The sequence below is a fragment of the Cynocephalus volans genome, chromosome X, assembly GCF_027409185.1.
Source record: "Cynocephalus volans isolate mCynVol1 chromosome X, mCynVol1.pri, whole genome shotgun sequence".
Lineage (NCBI taxonomy): Eukaryota > Metazoa > Chordata > Mammalia > Dermoptera > Cynocephalidae > Cynocephalus > Cynocephalus volans.
In genome coordinates, this window is record NC_084478.1 from 62,951 (window position 1) to 80,000 (window position 17,050).

Sequence of the window (17,050 nt, forward strand, 5' to 3'; positions counted from 1 at the left end):
ATGTGTGCAGTGTGTGTGCTCTGTGCATGGCATATGTGTATGTGGTATATGTGGTATGTTATGGAGTGCGTGGTGTGTGTGTAGTATGTTTATGTGTAGTGTGTGTATTTGTGTGTGGTGTGTGTGTTCATGTGTGGTGTGTATGTTCATGTGTGCTGTGTTTGTTTATGTGTGGTGTGTGTTTGTGTGTGGTGTGTGTATGTGTGTGTTTATGTGTGTTTGTGTGTGTTTATGTGTGTATGTGTTTATGTGTGTGTGTGTTTATGTGTGTGTTTATGTGTGTGTGTGTATTTATGTGTGTGTGTTTATGTGTGTATGTGTGTGTGTGTTTATGTGTGTGGTGTGTGTTTATGTGTGTGTGTGTTTATGTGTGTGTGTGTATTTATGTGTGTGGTGTGTGTTTATGTGTGTGTATGCTTATGTGTGTTTTGCGTGTGTGTTTATGTGTGTGTGTGTTCATGTGTGGTGTGTATGTTTATGTGTGGTGTGTGTGTGTGTATGTGTGTGTGTGTGTATCTGTGTGTGTGTTTATGTGTGTCTGTGTTTATGTGTGTGTTTATGTGTGTGTGTGTGTTTGTGTGTGGTGTGTGTGTTTGTGTGTGGTGTGTGTGTTTATGTGTGGTGTGTGTTTGTGTGTGGTGTGTATGTGTGTGGTGTCTGTTTATGTGTGTGTGTGTTTATGTGTGTGTGTGTATTTATGTGTGTGTGTGTGTTTATGTGTGTATGTGTGTGTGTTTATGTGTGTGTGTGTGCTTATGTGTGTTTTGTGTGTGTGTTTATGTGTGTTCATGTGTGGTGTGTATGTTTATGTGTGGTGTGTGTGTTTGTGTATGGTGTGTGTGTTTATGTGTGGTGTGTGTTTGTGTGTGGTGTGTATGTGTGTGGTGTGTGTTTATGTGTGTCTGTGTTTATGTGTGTGTTTATGTGTGTGTGTGTTTGTGTGTGGTGTGTGTGTTCATGTGTGGTGTGTGTGTTTATGTGTGGTGTGTGTGTTTATGTGTCGTGTGTGTTTATGTGTGGTGTGTGTTGGTGTGTGTGTGTGCTTATGTGTATTTTGTGTGTGTGTTTATGTGTGTGTGTATGTGTGTGTGTATTTATGTGTGGTGTGTGATTGTGTGTGGTGCGTGTTATGTGTGTGTTGTGTGTTTATGTGTGTGTGTGCTTATGTGTATTTTGTGTGTGTGTTTATGTGTGTGTGTATGTGTGTGTGTGTTTATGTGTGGTGTGTGTTTATGTGTGTGTGTATGTGTGTGTGTGTTTATGTGTGGTGTGTGTTTATGTGTGGTGTGTGTGTTTGTGTATGGTGTGTGTGTTTATGTGTGTGTGTGTTTGTGTGTGGTGTGTGTGTTCATGTGTGGTGTGTGTGTTTATGTGTGGTGTGTGTTGGTGTGTGTGTGCTTATGTGTATTTTGTGTGTGTGTTTATGTGTGTGTGTATGTGTGTGTGTATTTATGTGTGGTGTGTGTTTGTGTGTGGTGTGTGTTTATGTGTGTGTTTATGTGTGTGTGTGTATTTATGTGTGTGGTGTTTGTTTATGTGTGTGTGTGCTTATGTGTGTTTTGCGTGTGTGTTTATGTGTGTGTGTGTTCATGTGTGGTGTGCATGTTTATGTGTGGTGTGTGTGTTTGTGTATGGTGTGTGTGTTTATGTGTGGTGTGTGTTTGTGTGTGGTGTGTATGTGTGTGGTGTGTGTTTATGTGTGTCTGTGTTTATGTGTGTGTTTATGTGTGTGTGTGTTTGTGTGTGGTGTGTGTGTTCATGTGTGGTGTGTGTGTTTATGTGTGGTGTGTGTGTTTATGTGTCGTGTGTGTTTATGTGTGGTGTGTGTTGGTGTGTGTGTGTGCTTATGTGTATTTTGTGTGTGTGTTTATGTGTGTGTGTATGTGTGTGTGTATTTATGTGTGGTGTGTGTTTGTGTGTGGTGTGTGTTATGTGTGTGTTGTGTGTTTATGTGTGTGTGTGCTTATGTGTATTTTGTGTGTGTGTTTATGTGTGTGTGTATGTGTGTGTGTGTTTATGTGTGGTGTGTGTTTATGTGTGTGTGTATGTGTGTGTGTGTTTATGTGTGGTGTGTGTTTATGTGTGTGTGTATGTGTGTGTGTGTTTATGTGTGGTGTGTGTTTATGTGTGTGTGTGTGCTTATGTGTATTTTGTGTGTGTGTTTATGTGTGTGTGTATGTGTGTGTGTGTTTGTGTTTGTGTGTTTATGTGTGTGTGTGTTTATGTGTGTGCTTATGTGTGGGTTGTGTGTGTGGCACAATGAGGGGAGGGTAGCAGCTGGGGACAGGAGCGGATGGCTGACAAAGTAGCTGTGGCCTGAGCTGGTCGCTGTGGCCCGGGGTGCTGCCAGCACCACGGCTCACTGGACTAATCTTTCCACTCTTACCTGGTTTGAAATTTTCCACAGGACCAGGTTACAATTTATTTTGCTTGAGCCAAATCATCAAATTTTCCTCTAGTCCTGCCTCAGCACGCGTGGACGGATTGACTCCTGTTTCCGAGGACCGTGTAGGCGGGTTGTGATGACGAAGGGATTCGAGGATCCTGGCAGAGAGGAGGTAGGGGGTGAGCAGTGTCCTCTGGGGACATGGGAGGGATGGCAGCAGAGCAGAAGACTCCTTCAGTCCCTGTCCCACCACCGACAACAACCTGAGTACAAATCTCCTTGAAAATAGTACCAATCCCACTGCCACTGGCTCCCAAGCAAAAGTCAGGAGGGCCCCTTCCCCCCACACAGGGTGGGACCCAAGCAGGAGGCCTGTCTCTAAACTGGTGTCATAGGACAGGAGAGTCAGGGAGTTTAGAGCTCATAAATAAACAGCTCGTACTAAATTAATGAGCTGCCAAATATCCCAAGAGGAATCCTAAATCTCTTTTACAGCCCAGGTCTAGAAGCCTCACAACATGCCAAGTCAGTAAAACCCCCCTGGCGGCCGCGCTTCCAGGTGGCTAAGGCTGGAGGCTACCTGTGAGCCTCAGGCCTGCGTCTCCTCCCATGCCTGCAGGGTGGGAAGTGTCTGCCTCCAGGACCAGGCCTAGCCATGGAGCAGTTGTGGTCTTGCCCAGGGTCACATGTCCCCAGCAGGAGAGGTGAGCGTGGACACTGGCATGCTCCCGCACTCACCCTTAGCTGTGGGTTCCCAAGGTGCCACCATGTGACTTCAGGGTTCGTGTTCCCCCAGTGTTGTGGCTCCACCTTCTGGAATCACCCACCGAAGACTCCAAGTCAACCATCCTGAAGGTCTGTATTACTCCTCAATAGTGTAAGGGTGATCAGCAGGTGATGGCGAGTGTAGGGTCCTGTGGATGGTTCCGGAACGTGACAAGACGGTGGCCACTTCCAGACAGTGCAGTGTGAACCTGAGAGGGCATCGAGCCTTTCAGAGCCACGGCTCTATACCCAAGCAGCTGAGCAGTCACACCCCGTCTTTGTAGGGTGGTCGTGTGCCCGTCATGGTGACGTGATCTGGAAGATCTGTCCCCATGAGACTTCCCATGCGTGTGAAGTGAGGTGCCCAGCCTGGTGTACTGGCTGGCGGGTGTTGTGGGCTCACAAGAGACAACCCAGTGCATTTCTTCCCAAATCTGGCTTTGGTTGTTTGCTTGAAATCAGCCACGGTGGGCGTGTTCACAGCACAGCATCGTCAGGTGCTACAAAGCTTGCCGGCCCACACTGGTCCAGAGATTTGACACCAGCTGGTGTCAGGGCAGCTACTGTACCACTCCAGAATCTGCGGCGGCTCCTAGTGTCTGGGCACTGGCTTAAATCACTCCTGATTGTGTGGAGCCCTTGCGATTTGGTCCTGTGGCACTGAATTCATTCATTCATTCACTCACTGTTCCACGTGTTGGCAGATGGCAATGAGATTCTACCTTGTTAACTGGAAGGAAAAATATGAATCTGAAATTTAAAAAAAAATTTTTCCTGGTGGCAAAAGGGAAAGCGATCTTCCCGTTTCCTTCAGCATCATAAGGGCTTTCTGGATCTGAGACGTAAATCTTTTAAAACCTGAGTGAGCCGCGGCCAGTTTTGCATGCGAGGACTGTCTCTCCTGCAGCTAAGCAGCCTCTCTCTGCCTGGGAACGGGGGCGGGGCCCCACCCCCACCCTGTCTGCCTGTCCCTCTGGGAGTTTTGCTCCAAGACGTAACTTCCTGTTGTCAGATAGATGTGAGCAGTTTTATTTTTCTTTTCAATAAAGACAACTAACAAGTATGTAATCGGTTTTATCCACCTGGCTGTGTAAGAGAATGAGATTTTTCTTTTCTCTTTGCAATTTCTTTGGCTGATTTCCTGTGATGCGCATCTCAGCCTGGTTGCATCAGTCTGCTTGGGTCGCCGTAAGAAAGCATCACAGTCTGGGTGGCTTAGACAACAGACATTTACCTGTCACAGTCCTGGAGGGCTGGAAGTCTGAGATCAAGGCGTGGCAGGGCCGGTTCCTCCTGAGGCCTCTCTCCTGGGCTTGTAGACCCCGTCTTCTCCCTGTGTCCTTACATGGTCGTCCCTCTGTGCATGTCTGTCTCCTAATTTTCTCTTCTCATAAGGACACCAACCCTCTTGGATCAGGGCTCACCCTGACCTCATTTTACCTTAATCACCACATTAAAGACCCTATGTTCAAATAGTCACATCTGAAATCCTGGGGGTTAAGGCTTCAATCTATGAATTTTGGGGGACACAGTTCAATCTGTAACACTGTTTAATGCTTATTTAATAACAAGTTGTTTATTTTCTTTCCTATATTTTGTGGAGAGAAATCTCTGGGCTGGCGGGAGATTTTATCTTTAATTATGGTTCCTCAACCTACCTCATTTATCATAAGTACTGTTTATGATGTTGTCATGCCTACTATACAGCTGAGGAAAGGGGGACATTTCTCAGGTCCCCCCTAAGATACTGCCTAGAGCTCATCTGTGCACCAGGCACCTGGGACCCTCCCCAACCCCCCCCCAATCCTGGGACCAACCTGGCAGCAGCAGGAGAGGGGAGGAACGTGGGCTCTGTGAGTGATGAGCGAGCCCAGGACCGGCTGGAGCCCCCTGGTGTGGGGACACAGACTGGCTGTGGCATTTCCACCCACTTCCCACACAGTTCACACAGAAAGACACCTTGGCCCACCTTTCCCACAGAGAGGAGGTAATCGGTCACCACCAGCTTTGTCCCAGAGGCATCAGGAAACCCTGCGATGGTGAGAAGTATAGGCTTTAAAACGGGTTTGGATTCCAGGAGGCAGGGCTGAGCTGGCTCCATCCAGAGCAGGGTGACACTCCCCGAGTACCAGTGGGCCCAGAACAACCACGCCGTGTGCACAGGCTGGCAGTGACAGCCTGCATCTCTCATCCCACCCACACAGCCTGGCCCGCTCCTGCCCAGTGCTCGTCTGAGGGCTTGGGGGTCTCTGACGTGCGAGGACTCCTCTGAGGGGCGTCTTGGCCCGGAAGTGTCCAGAGTGCCCGCAGCATTGGCTGAGACTTTCTCAGGTCAGTGCCCCTCGCCCCACTCCTCAGTTTTCACAATCATTATCCCCAAGGGGCTCTAGCCTTCTACAGTGTGTTGAATGTGGCCACAAAAAGACGTGCCCACGTCCCCACTCCTGGATCCTGGGAATGGGACCTTATGTGGAAGTAGCGTCTTTGTAGATGTGATTAGTTAAGGATCTTGAGATGAGATCATCCTGGATCAGGGAGGCCCTGAATCCAAAGATGAGTGTCTTCATAATAGACAGAAGAGCAGACACACACACAGAGGAGAAGCCACGTGAAGACAGAGACAGAGACTGGCGTGATGCGGCCACAAGCCCAGGGACACCTGGAGCCACCGGAAGCTGGAAGAGGCAGGAAGGATCCTCCCCTGGAGTCTCCAGACAGAGCATGGCCCTGCCACACCAGGTCTCCAGAACTGGGAGAGGACAAATGCCCATTGTAAGTGCACCCTATCCCCACCCTGGGTTTGGGGTCAGTTGTCACAGCAGCCCCGGACACTCACACGCCCCCAGCTCCAACTTAGCATCTGGTTCCTGGAAACCCAGGTGGCACTGCTGGTTCTAGGAGGGTCTGGGCCGCTTCTTCTGACGGTCTGGCCAGCCCCATCCTCACCAGCCCACACGTAGACGGGTAGGCATCCTTCACCCAGGAGGGCTCAGGGGGATGCCAATGTGCTTTCCCCCTGGCCAGCCTTGGGGCCACAGGAATGACACCGTCCCTACAGGCACTACCTCCAACCAGGTCTGGGGAGGACAGATGAGTCAACGGGTCCTCTCCACAGGTGGCTAGACCCTTCTCCACACAGCAGGAACACAGGCAGCTGGCGCTGTCCTTGGTGGCATCCAGAATATGATGGAAAGGAGGGCAGAGACCCGACGGCCCTCCCCAGAGACACTGAGATAGACCTGACCTCATGGCTGACCCCTGCCCAGCCCCCACCCCACTGAGTTGTGTCTTGCTGTGGGGTCTGAGTGCAGGCGCTGCCTGTCCAGGGCTGTCAGGGGTGTGGGAGGGCGTGGGGTTCCACAGACCTTACCCTCTCCTCCCTGCCACCTCACCTGGGGTACCTGCTTCCCCCGACCCCTGACCCCCAGCCAGCCTGGAGGAAACACTTGACCTTCTGAGTCCCTCTGACCACAGGTGTCCACACCCCACGGCTCAGGTGCCAGGGGTCAATCTTGAGAAGCTCAGGTGGGGGTCTTGCCTTCCCCTGCTGTCCCCAGGCCCCAGGGGTCCTCGGGGGTTTGGGGACTACCTTTGCTGGGGTCTGCTGGCCGGCAGCCCTGGGGAGCTTCAGGAAGGAGCCCTCATTGGAGGAGGCTGGAGGGGAGCTGAGACACCACGTGGCAGTGCAGAGGGGGCTGGGGTGCCCACCCGATCTCTCACGGGTCTCCCCACCCCTCGGCATCTTGGCTCACACGTGTGACAGAGACTTGGGGGCCACCCAGTACTGTCGCTGAGACTGACCTGAGGGGTGAGATCAGGGAGCTGACCAGGTAGGCACTTCAACTGAGACCTGAAAGTCTCAGATTCACCCCACAGGACTGAGGACAGTTTTCCTGGGAAGGACACCCTGTGCCCCATGATGAAGACGTGTGCTTTCTCTGGGCCGTCCTCTGGGGTGCAGAGCTCCGGGGTAACAGCTGGTCCTGAGTAGTCTCCAGTCCCTGACACCCACCGGGGTCTCAGGGCCCCTCTTCTGGGCCAGCCTGGTCCCGCCCACCCCTGCCAGGGTTGTGTCTGCTCTTCACCCCACCTGCTGACAAGTCTCAGCTCTGCAAGTGACCAGCCTCCGTCCAGGGCTAAGGGTCCCTGGAATCCAGAGGCTTCTGGAAGAGCCCTCCTTTCCATGGCTGGCACCTCCTGCCACCTGGCTCTCCTGTGACCCCTGGGGTGCCCCTCCAAGCCGCAGCATGACTCTCCTGTGCCCTGGGAGCCAGCACAGTCTTCTTGGGGTGAAGAGTCACTTCCTGATCAGGACCCACCTGGAGCAGGTCCGAGCTCCCTCCCTGTGGAGTGTCAGGAAACAGGGGCTCTGGGATTACCATGTAGTACAGTGTCACACAGCATGTCACATGTTTACAGGGGCGACCTCCAGAGCTGCCATCCACAGGATGGCAGAGGGGACTCCAGAGGAAGGATTTACAAATCCTGCCGTGTACCTTTAGGTAAGTTTATTAGATTTTTATATAAATGGTGATTCATTCCTATTTTAAAAATCCAAATATTAAAGATGTTTATAAAGTAAAATAGCAAAAAGGCTTCTTTCCCCACCCCACCTATTCTTCAGAAAAGACAAGATATTGATAATGTACACGTTTAATCTTGTTTATATTAATGCTATTAATAATTGTACCGGCTTATAATTTATGTAATAATATTTATATGGTAAATAATCTATTAGTACAATTAATATAAATACATAATTTTATTTTTAATCATTCAATTTTGCATTTGATTTACATTTTTATTTTTAATCATTCAATTTAAAATTCACATAAGGGCTGGCCAGTTGGCTCACTTGGGCGAGCGTGGTGCTGGTAATACCAAGGTCATGGGTTCGGATCCCCGTACTGGTCAGCCACCAAGAAAAATAAATATATAAAAGGTACATAACATCAAATTATTCATTTCAAAGTGTGCGTACGTTGCAGTGGCATTTAGTACTAGGGTACTTCAAAAAGTTCATGGAAAATGGATTTAAAAGATCATAAGACTTTTTCCATGAACTTTTTGAAGTTCCCTTGTACGTTCCCAACGCTGTGCAGTTTTGCCGGTACATCCCCAACATTTCTTCTGCACTTACACAACACAGACATTGTTGGACTTTTTCATGCAGTAGTTTGAGGACACATTCTCATGTCAGCACATACAGATCTATCTCGCCCTTCAAGGGCATCTTGGTGAACCCTGGGGCGGAGGATAGACCGTTATTTAAGAACCAGTCCCTGTGGGGACACTTTGTTTCCTGTTATCGGCTGGGGTGGACGGCCCTGGGTGGCTCTGTCTGCTGGGTGAGTGACTGGAAGCCACAGCGCAGGTCACGGACTGAACGTATTTCAGATTGGGATGGATGTTTCCAAAGTGGCTGTTAAAATACAATTCCTGTTCACACAAGACACGACCCTCTGGCAAGAAATTCTGGACTCAAATGATTAACGTCAGTATTTTCATAATTTTTCTAATTGGAGAAATTAATAGGTGTCTGTGGTCAAAAAAATTATAAAAGGCTGCATGAGAAGACATACAACACATATTGTTATTATGTATTCTATAGCATATATTTAATGATTGCATATATTTATACTTAATTATATGCATGGTTATATCATATCCATTCACACGTGTGTACGTGTCTGAAAGAGGCAGAAGAGACTGTGTGTCTGTGTGTGTGTGCGACTGTGTGTGTGTGTGCGACTGTGTGTGTGTGTGTGTGTGTGAAACATTAAGCTTTAACAGGGGCCAATGCACATATTGGCATCAAAATATATGCCCCAAATTCTTTCATTAAGGTCCCGTTTGAAGTTCCACTCTGGGTCACTCTGATTTCTTACCCTAACGAAGACCATCTGTGTTAACCACAGTCCTGGCTGTGGGCAGAATAAATACACACGTTCATCTCTTCGTGTCTTAGGGCGACCTCAGAGGCTCCCGGGCGTCCAGGAGAGGGTGCAAACCACACGTATCACTGTGGGGCCCTTTGTTCCCACCACATGTTCCCAAGTCAGGACACCGTTTCCAGGGAGACAGTACCAGGCACGTGGCTGTTTCTGGGTTGCCTGGACTTCCCAGAGCTTTCCCTCTTCCCCTTTCACAGCTCCGGGTCCAATCAATTCTCTCTGATCCACTTCCTCAACTGCGCCATGATCCACCCCGTGCCACGGTCTCCTTGCCTATGCCATGACCTCTTCACCTGTGCCACGGTCTCCTTGCCTGTGCCACGGTCTCCTCGCCTGTGCCACAGTCTCCTCACCTGTGCCATGACCTCTTCACCTGTGCACGGTCTCCTCGCCTGTGCCACAGTCTCCTCACCTGTGCCATGACCTCTTCACCTGTGCACGGTCTCCTCGCCTGTGCCACGGTCTCCTCACCTGTGCCATGACCTCTTCACCTGTGCACGGTCTCCTCGCCTGTGCCACGGTCTCCTCACCTGTGCCATGACCTCTTCACCTGTGCACGGTCTCCTCGCCTGTGCCACGGTCTCCTCACCTGTGCCATGACCTCTTCACCTGTGCACGGTCTCCTCGCCTGTGCCACGGTCTCCTCACCTGTGCCATGACCTCTTCACCTGTGCACGGTCTCCTCGCCTGTGCCACGGTCTCCTCACCTGTGCCATGACCTCTTCACCTGTGCACGGTCTCCTCGCCTGTGCCACGGTCTCCTCACCTGTGCCATGACCTCTTCACCTGTGCACGGTCTCCTCGCCTGTGCCACGGTCTCCTCACCTGTGCCATGACCTCTTCACCTGTGCACGGTCTCCTCGCCTGTGCCACGGTCTCCTCACCTGTGCCATGACCTCTTCACCTGTGCCACGGTCTCCTCGCCTGTGCCACGGTCTCCTCACCTGTGCCATGACCTCTTCACCTGTGCACGGTCTCCTCGCCTGTGCCACAGTCTCCTTGCCTATACCATGGTCTCCTCACCCATGTTCTCGCGTCCAGCCAGGCTCCTGCATGCATCAACAGTGTCCACACGTGACACTAACACAGTGGCTCAGCCACACCTTGTGGACGTCACCATAGTTTCCACCTCCTCTCTACAGCTCACTTTCAACCCCCCCTGTGAATATGAAGAAAAAAAAACATGTCAGGAAAGTGCTGAAACTGGTTAATTTAAAAATATATTCCGTATTATTAAATACAGCACAAAATATAAACATTTATTTAATATACTGCATATATTAACATTTATTACATGTTGTTTACAACATAAGTGCCTGTGTGTTAGATATGTAAATATTTATTGTGCACTATATGAAATATATACTAAATTTATACACACACACCCCAGAATAATCTTCCTGCTGAGGCGGTTTGTGCCCCGACGTGGGGGGACGCTGTGGACTTTCCTTATCACAACAGACAGTAACATCTGTCACAGAGCCTGTCAACCCGCCACCCCCACCAGATTAACTCCGAATGCCCTCACGTCCTTCTCAATACCAAATCCCCCTGCAGGTGGAAGGGGGTGTCACCACTGAGCATGTTCCTAAGGGGACTTTGAGGAAAGTTCCATCAGTCACGTCCTTGGAGGGAAAAACATGCCACCCGAGAACACGGTCTGTGTGTACACGATCTGATGCATTTGCTTAAAGGCAGAGAGGGGAAGACGTCTACCTGCATCATCTCCAATAAAAAGTAATTGAAAAGACAAAGGAATATGAGGGAGAAAGTAAATTACAACAATCAACTACATTGACTATACACACTAAACAAAAACAAAGAACCACCTGCGCTCCTGAACTACAGCCAAGACAGGCTGCTTCCCACGCTTGGAGCTGTGGTTTCTTCTCCAACTGCAATATCTGCTGTTGACTACAAGTTCCACCACAGCAACGCCTGCGAGAAGCATTTGCTAAGTGCAGAAGCAAGTGCTAAGTCCAGGAGATCCCACAGGGTCAGGGAGGTGCCTGCTTTCGTGTCCATTATTTGCACTGCTGGAGGTCACTGCTGGGGTTGGAAGGGCACAGAGTGAGAGGAGCCCTGTGACCTTGGATGTCCTACCAGGACCCAGTTTGTGGATGGGCCTTGTGACCCCATGTGTTTTACCCAGATACAGATCATGGACGGGCCTCGTGACCACACACGTCCCAGCAGGAGAGAGGTCGGTCAGGTCAGGCCCTCGACCCCGACCTCAAACCTTGAGGATGACCCTTGCAAACGTCCCGGTAGGTGAAGTAATCCAGACACATGGCCACATGGTGTTCTGTAGGTGTCTCGTGGAACATGCTGTATCCCATGCTTGAGGATCCCTGCAGAGAGGACTTTGTGTGTTCTTAGTGCAGGAAGTGATACGAGGGTGTGTTTGCGTGTGTTTCCTAGCTGGATTTAGCCATTACACATGGGTACCTATTTCAAAGCATCATGTTGTAGACGAAAAATATAGACAATTATTTTTCAACTAAAAATAAATAAAAAAATTTAAAAGGCCACGTAGTATGTGATTCCATTTTCACAAAATGTCCAGAACAGGCAATTCCACAGAGACAGAAAGTGGACTTGAGGTTCTCTGGGGCTGGGGACGGAGAATGCGGAGTGGCTGCTAATGGTGGGGTCTGCTTTTGGGGCGATGAGGATGTTCTGGAACTAGACAGAGGTGAGGGTTGCATGACATTGTGAATTGACTAAATTTCTTGAATTGTTCACCTAACAAAGAAAACAATACCAGTAAAAAACTCACAGTAACACCTCTGCAGGAAAGCTACGTGCTCTCCAGGGCTTGCCACAGACTCGTGTTTACCGATGAGACCCATGCAGAAGGCAGGCCTAAGGATCTGGGCCACACAGATGCACGGCGCTCAGTCCCTGCCCTCCTTGATGACAGAAAGAAAATGGCTGGATATTTAACCCTGACAGAGCGTGAGTGGCGGCAGGGGGCACAGAAAGCATCTGGCCTTGGGGCAGCCGGGAGGGCTGCCTGGTGGAGGTGGCCCCAGGCTGTCTGGGGAAAGGAAGAGGAGGGTCTTGCCGCAGGAAGGGGATGGTGTACGGCTTTCTCTCTGCTGCTGTAGCACATTTCTACAAGAATAGTGGTTGACAACAGCACAAGTTGATAATGCTGCAGTCTGGAGGTCAGATGTCCGACCTGGGCGTCCCTGGGCTGTCATCGAGGTGTCTGTAGGGCTGGTGCCTTCTGCAAGAAGCTGTTTCCTTTGCTTGTGCAGCTTCTAGAGGCTGCAGCGTTCCTGGGCTTTTGGCCCCTTCCTCCATTCCCAAAGCCGGCCCGTCCCTGTCATGCCACAGCACCTCAACCTCCCTCCCTGCCTCCCTGTCCCACTTTTAATGCCCATGGTGGTGGCATTGGGCCCGCCTGGGTCATCCCCTATTGTAAGCTCACCTGTGTGTCAGCTTGAACTCCCCGCTGAGAAACGCAGCCTGACAGATACACAGCTTCTGGGGAGTGGGATATTTTTGGGGGTGTGACAAGGTCTACCCCAGATGGGAAGGTAAAGGGCAGGACACAGTCCTTATCTTTGTCCAGGACGGTGAGTTCAGTCCAGACCCCAGGAAGCCAGATGGGAGGGAGGGAGGTTCCACTGTGGAGGCAGCGGGGGTCCATGGAGGCTGTCGGGGCAGGAGCTCAGGCCCCCAGTCGTGAGCTCCACCTGCCTGTGGGAGGATGGGGAGGGATGGATGGGGAACGGGCCAGCGAGGGGTCTGGGAGGGGGCAGGAGGGTGGAGGGGGAGGGGGAGGGGTCTGGGACGGGGCAGGAGGGTGGGGGGAGGGGTCTGGGAGGGGGCAGGAGGGTGGGGGGAGGGGTCTGGGAGGGGGCAGGAGGGTGGAGGGGGCAGGAGAGGAGGGGGCAGGAGGGTGGGGGGAGGGGTCTGGGAGGGGGCAGGAGGGTGGAGGGGGAGGGGGAGGGGGCAGGAGGGTGGGGGCGGGGTCTGGGGGGGCAGGAGGGTGTAGGTAGAGGGGGCAGGAGGGTGGGGGAGGGGTCTGGGAGGGGGCAGGAGGGTGGGGGGAGGGGTCTGGGAGGGGGCAGGAGGGTGGAGGGGGAGGGGGAGGGGGCAGGAGGGTGGGGGGCGGGGTCTGGGGGGCAGGAGGGTGTAGGGGGAGGGGGCAGGAGGGTGGGGGAGGGGGAGGGGAGGGGGCAGGAGGGTGGGGGGAGGGGTCTGGGAGGGGGCAGGAGGGTGGAGGGGGCAGGAGGGGAGGGGGCAGGAGGGTGGGGGGAGGGGTCTGGGAGGGGGCAGGAGGGTGGGGGGAGGGGTCTGGGAGGGGGCAGGAGGGTGGGGGAGGGGAGGGGCGGGGCAGGAGAGTGGAGGGGGAGGGGGGAGGGGAGGGGGAGTGGATGGAGGAGCTGACGGGGAGGAGAGAGGCCCTGGGGGGACGGGCCCCTGACCTTGGTCCCTGGTCACCTGCAAGTCAGCAGCGTCAGGAAGAGCAGTCGGGTGTGGACTTGAGCCGGAAGCGTCCGGCTGCAGCAGGTGAGGCCCTGGGCGCTCAGGGACAAGAGCGGGGACACCTCAGTGGAGGACACCAGAGATCACATGCCGGGCGCCGCCTGCTGCCCGAGGAGCTGCCCGTCTGCTGACACGAGCGGGCTCGTCCGTCGGTCCCCGGGTGACCGCGGCAGTGGACAGGGCCACAGAGGGGCCCGGCAGTCGGACGTCCTCGATGCCTCTCTGGCCACCAGGACCCTGCGGGCACAGTCAGGATGTCCTCGGAGTCCCTCGTGCCCTGACCACGAGGGCCACGGCCAGCTGTCGGGACGTCCCCTTGGGGGTCACCGCGGCGGGGGCAGGTCTGCGGTGTCGCGGTCCGGTGGTGGCCGAGCTTCTGTGTGGCAGGAAGTGCCGTGTCCCGCAGAGACCAGGCCGCGCTGCGGGAACCGCGAGACAGACTCCAGCGCGCGCCGCAGGGCAGCACCTGTCCCCTCCGCCTGACCCAGAGCCCGGGAGGGCGTGTCCGTAGCACGGGAGGGGACAGCGTCCACGTCGCTGTCGCGCAGGCCCCGGGGTCTTCCTCCCTGCACCCTGGGGTGGAGGGGCACGAAGGGGCCAGGGGCCGTGTCACCCTTCGGGGGGCGGGGGCCGGGCTCCGTGGGTGGTGTCGCCGTGGGATGGGAAGGCGCGGATTCGTCCCCAGGGTCAGACGTGCGGCGCCAGCGCGGAAAGCACCGGGCGGCTGCCGGCGGTGGCGAGACGGGACAGGCGACAGAAGGCGCCCTGAGGGCTGAGCTGCGAGGGGGGCGGAGGGACGGGGGCGGGCACGTCCGGGGCGGGGACGTCCGGGGCAGGTGCGCCCCTGCCTGGTTCGCTCACCCCACAGCTATTCCCGGAGCGGGGGCGACGTGCCAGTCTCCAGGAGTTTCCTGCGGGGAGGGCAAGTGGGGACAGTCCGCGTCGCACCTGCGGGACGTCGGCCTGGACGCGGACCTTCCAAGCACAGCCTCTGACGCGCCGCGACATTGCGGCCACCGCGGCCGGGAAGGTACGTGCTCCGTGGGGACTGGCAGGTGTGCGGGGATCTCAGGACCCGCTGAGGTGGGCGGTCGGGAGGCGAGGGCCGAGCTGCCTGGGAAGGGGGCTGGGGAGGAACGTCCCTGTCTACACGACAGCATTATCTCGTGATGGGCAGAAGCCCGCGGAGGACGTGGCTACAGGAAGGGACAGGACACTGCTCATGGCCAGGGGACCTGCGGTGTGAGATGATCTGGAAGATGCAGGGACAGGAGAGGATGGGACACTGCTCATGGCAAGGCGACCTGGGGTGTGACAGGAGGATCTGGAGGACGTGGGGACAGGAAGGGATGGGACACTGCTCATGGCCAGGGGACCTGGGGTGTGAGGGAGGGTCTGGAGGACATGGGGATGGGAGGGGACAGGACACTGCTCATGGCCAGGGGACTTGGGTGTGAAAGGAAGGTCTGGAGGAAGTGGGGACAGGAGAGGATGGGACACTGCTCATGGTCAGGAGACCTGGTGTGTCACGGGGAGGGTCTGCAGGTGGCATCTTCATGAGGGTCAAGGGCAGGACCGGTGAGGAAATCAGCTGGTGCGTTTGGACATTCGTCTCCCCATCAGCTCCACCTTGCTCACACCTCTCTGACCAGCCTCCCCACAGTCCCAGCGGTGGTGACAGCCTGCCATTGCTTGGTCTTGGGGTTTCAGAGGGTCTCAGAGGGTTAGGGTGGGAGCAGCTGGCAGCATCTCCTATATCCTGGGTGGATCTGTGGGGTCAATTGCTCTTATAATGTTTGATCCTCAGTCAGAGATTTTTCCCTACGTTTGCGTCATCCTCAGTTCAAAGGCAAATATCCCTTGGAAATCCTATGGTTGACCCCTCAGTATGATTTAGTTAAACCTAATTATTAAATTTCAACCCTTTCTTGTGATCCTCCCTGAAAAGCTTCATCTGACTAAGGGGGAAAGAGGGGATCTAAGAGGAGCCCTGCAGGGCGCACAGGCCTGGGACCTGCAGTAAGAACCTTTCAGCCCCTGTGAGGCATGTCCAGTAAGAGCAATTCCACACTTATTGAGAAGGTGTTGTTCACAAGGACTGGAGCACTGGGGAGGGGACGGGAGCACTGGGGAGGGGACGGGAGCACTGGGGAGGGGACTGGGTTAGTGCGGTGGCAGAACTCTCTGACCTGGAGGTCTGTAAGCTTCTCCCAGTTTAGGTAACAGCGGTTTCATCCATAGGCATGAACAGAAGTAGACAGGTCCGCCTTTTCTCAGGAGGGGCCATTAGCAGGGGTCTGTGCATTTACTGACCAGTGGGGACCAGCAATTCCGCTGACCCATCCTGAGACAAGGGGCACGGCTGGAGGGTCAGGGTCTGGCCTTCCCCTAGGGAGGGCGGGCATCTCTGTGTCTCCTCTGAGTCATACGTGGAGGGGGCTCTTTGCAGGAAGCTGCTTCCTGCTCAGGAAAAGTGTAAGGGGTTCCTTACCTTTAGGTAAAATCAACATCCTCATGTGGGACTTTGTCCCATGTCACAGGTGGGGAAAAGATGTCACAGATGGTCTGAGTCAAATGTCAGGGTCCTGCGATGGATTGGAAACTTCAGTGTCACAGAGTCTGTGGTCAGCTTCAAGTCCTTGATGTCACCTCGAGGTTGGAGTCCTTATCTCCTCGGGAGAGCTCAGGGATAACAACCTTAGTCAGACATCAGAAATATACCTGACTTGGATTTCTAATGAGCATGAATGCAGTTTTCCTTCAAGTGAGAGGGGAGTTGACAACCAGCTCGGCTGTCTGCCTGTCTCTTATCTCTCCTTTGGGTAAGAAAAACAAGAAACCCAGTTTCAGTCCTTAATTGCAGGCGTACAACCTCTGAAGTAAATCAGCATAAGGGGTGATCACATCTCCTGCAGCCTCTCGATTCTTCTGCTAACCTCAAGGAATTGATGATTATCAGTTCCCAAGTTAAGGGCTGACTGAAATTCTGCTGGATTTTAGTTACCCCAAAGATGGTTGTTTTTCTGGCTAAGGTCCCTTTCACCCTCACGTGCTGAATGTGCAGCCCAGGATGGGGCGTTCTTTGTACTTGAGGGCAAAACTCTCAAGCTCGCTGTTTTAGTCACTCGCATTACAGGTGGACATTTTTTCTGTCCGTCTCGATGTGAATAAGGCCCAAGAATGATTTTACTCGGTTGAGGATTAAAATTGTAAAACAACATGCAATTAATGGAACAATTTCCACCACGACCCGTGCGCCTGAGTCTGCTGTCACTAACGTCATTGTGAGCAGTGAGTTCATTTGAGGCTGCTGGAAAAGTGCATGGGCCGAGGGGTCTGGAGAGGCTCAGGGAAGGGCAGCTGTTTCCCATTCTAAAAATTTACATCATACCTGGATTTTCTTGCAGGAGTCACACATACTACACATAAAAATTTCTGTGCACCT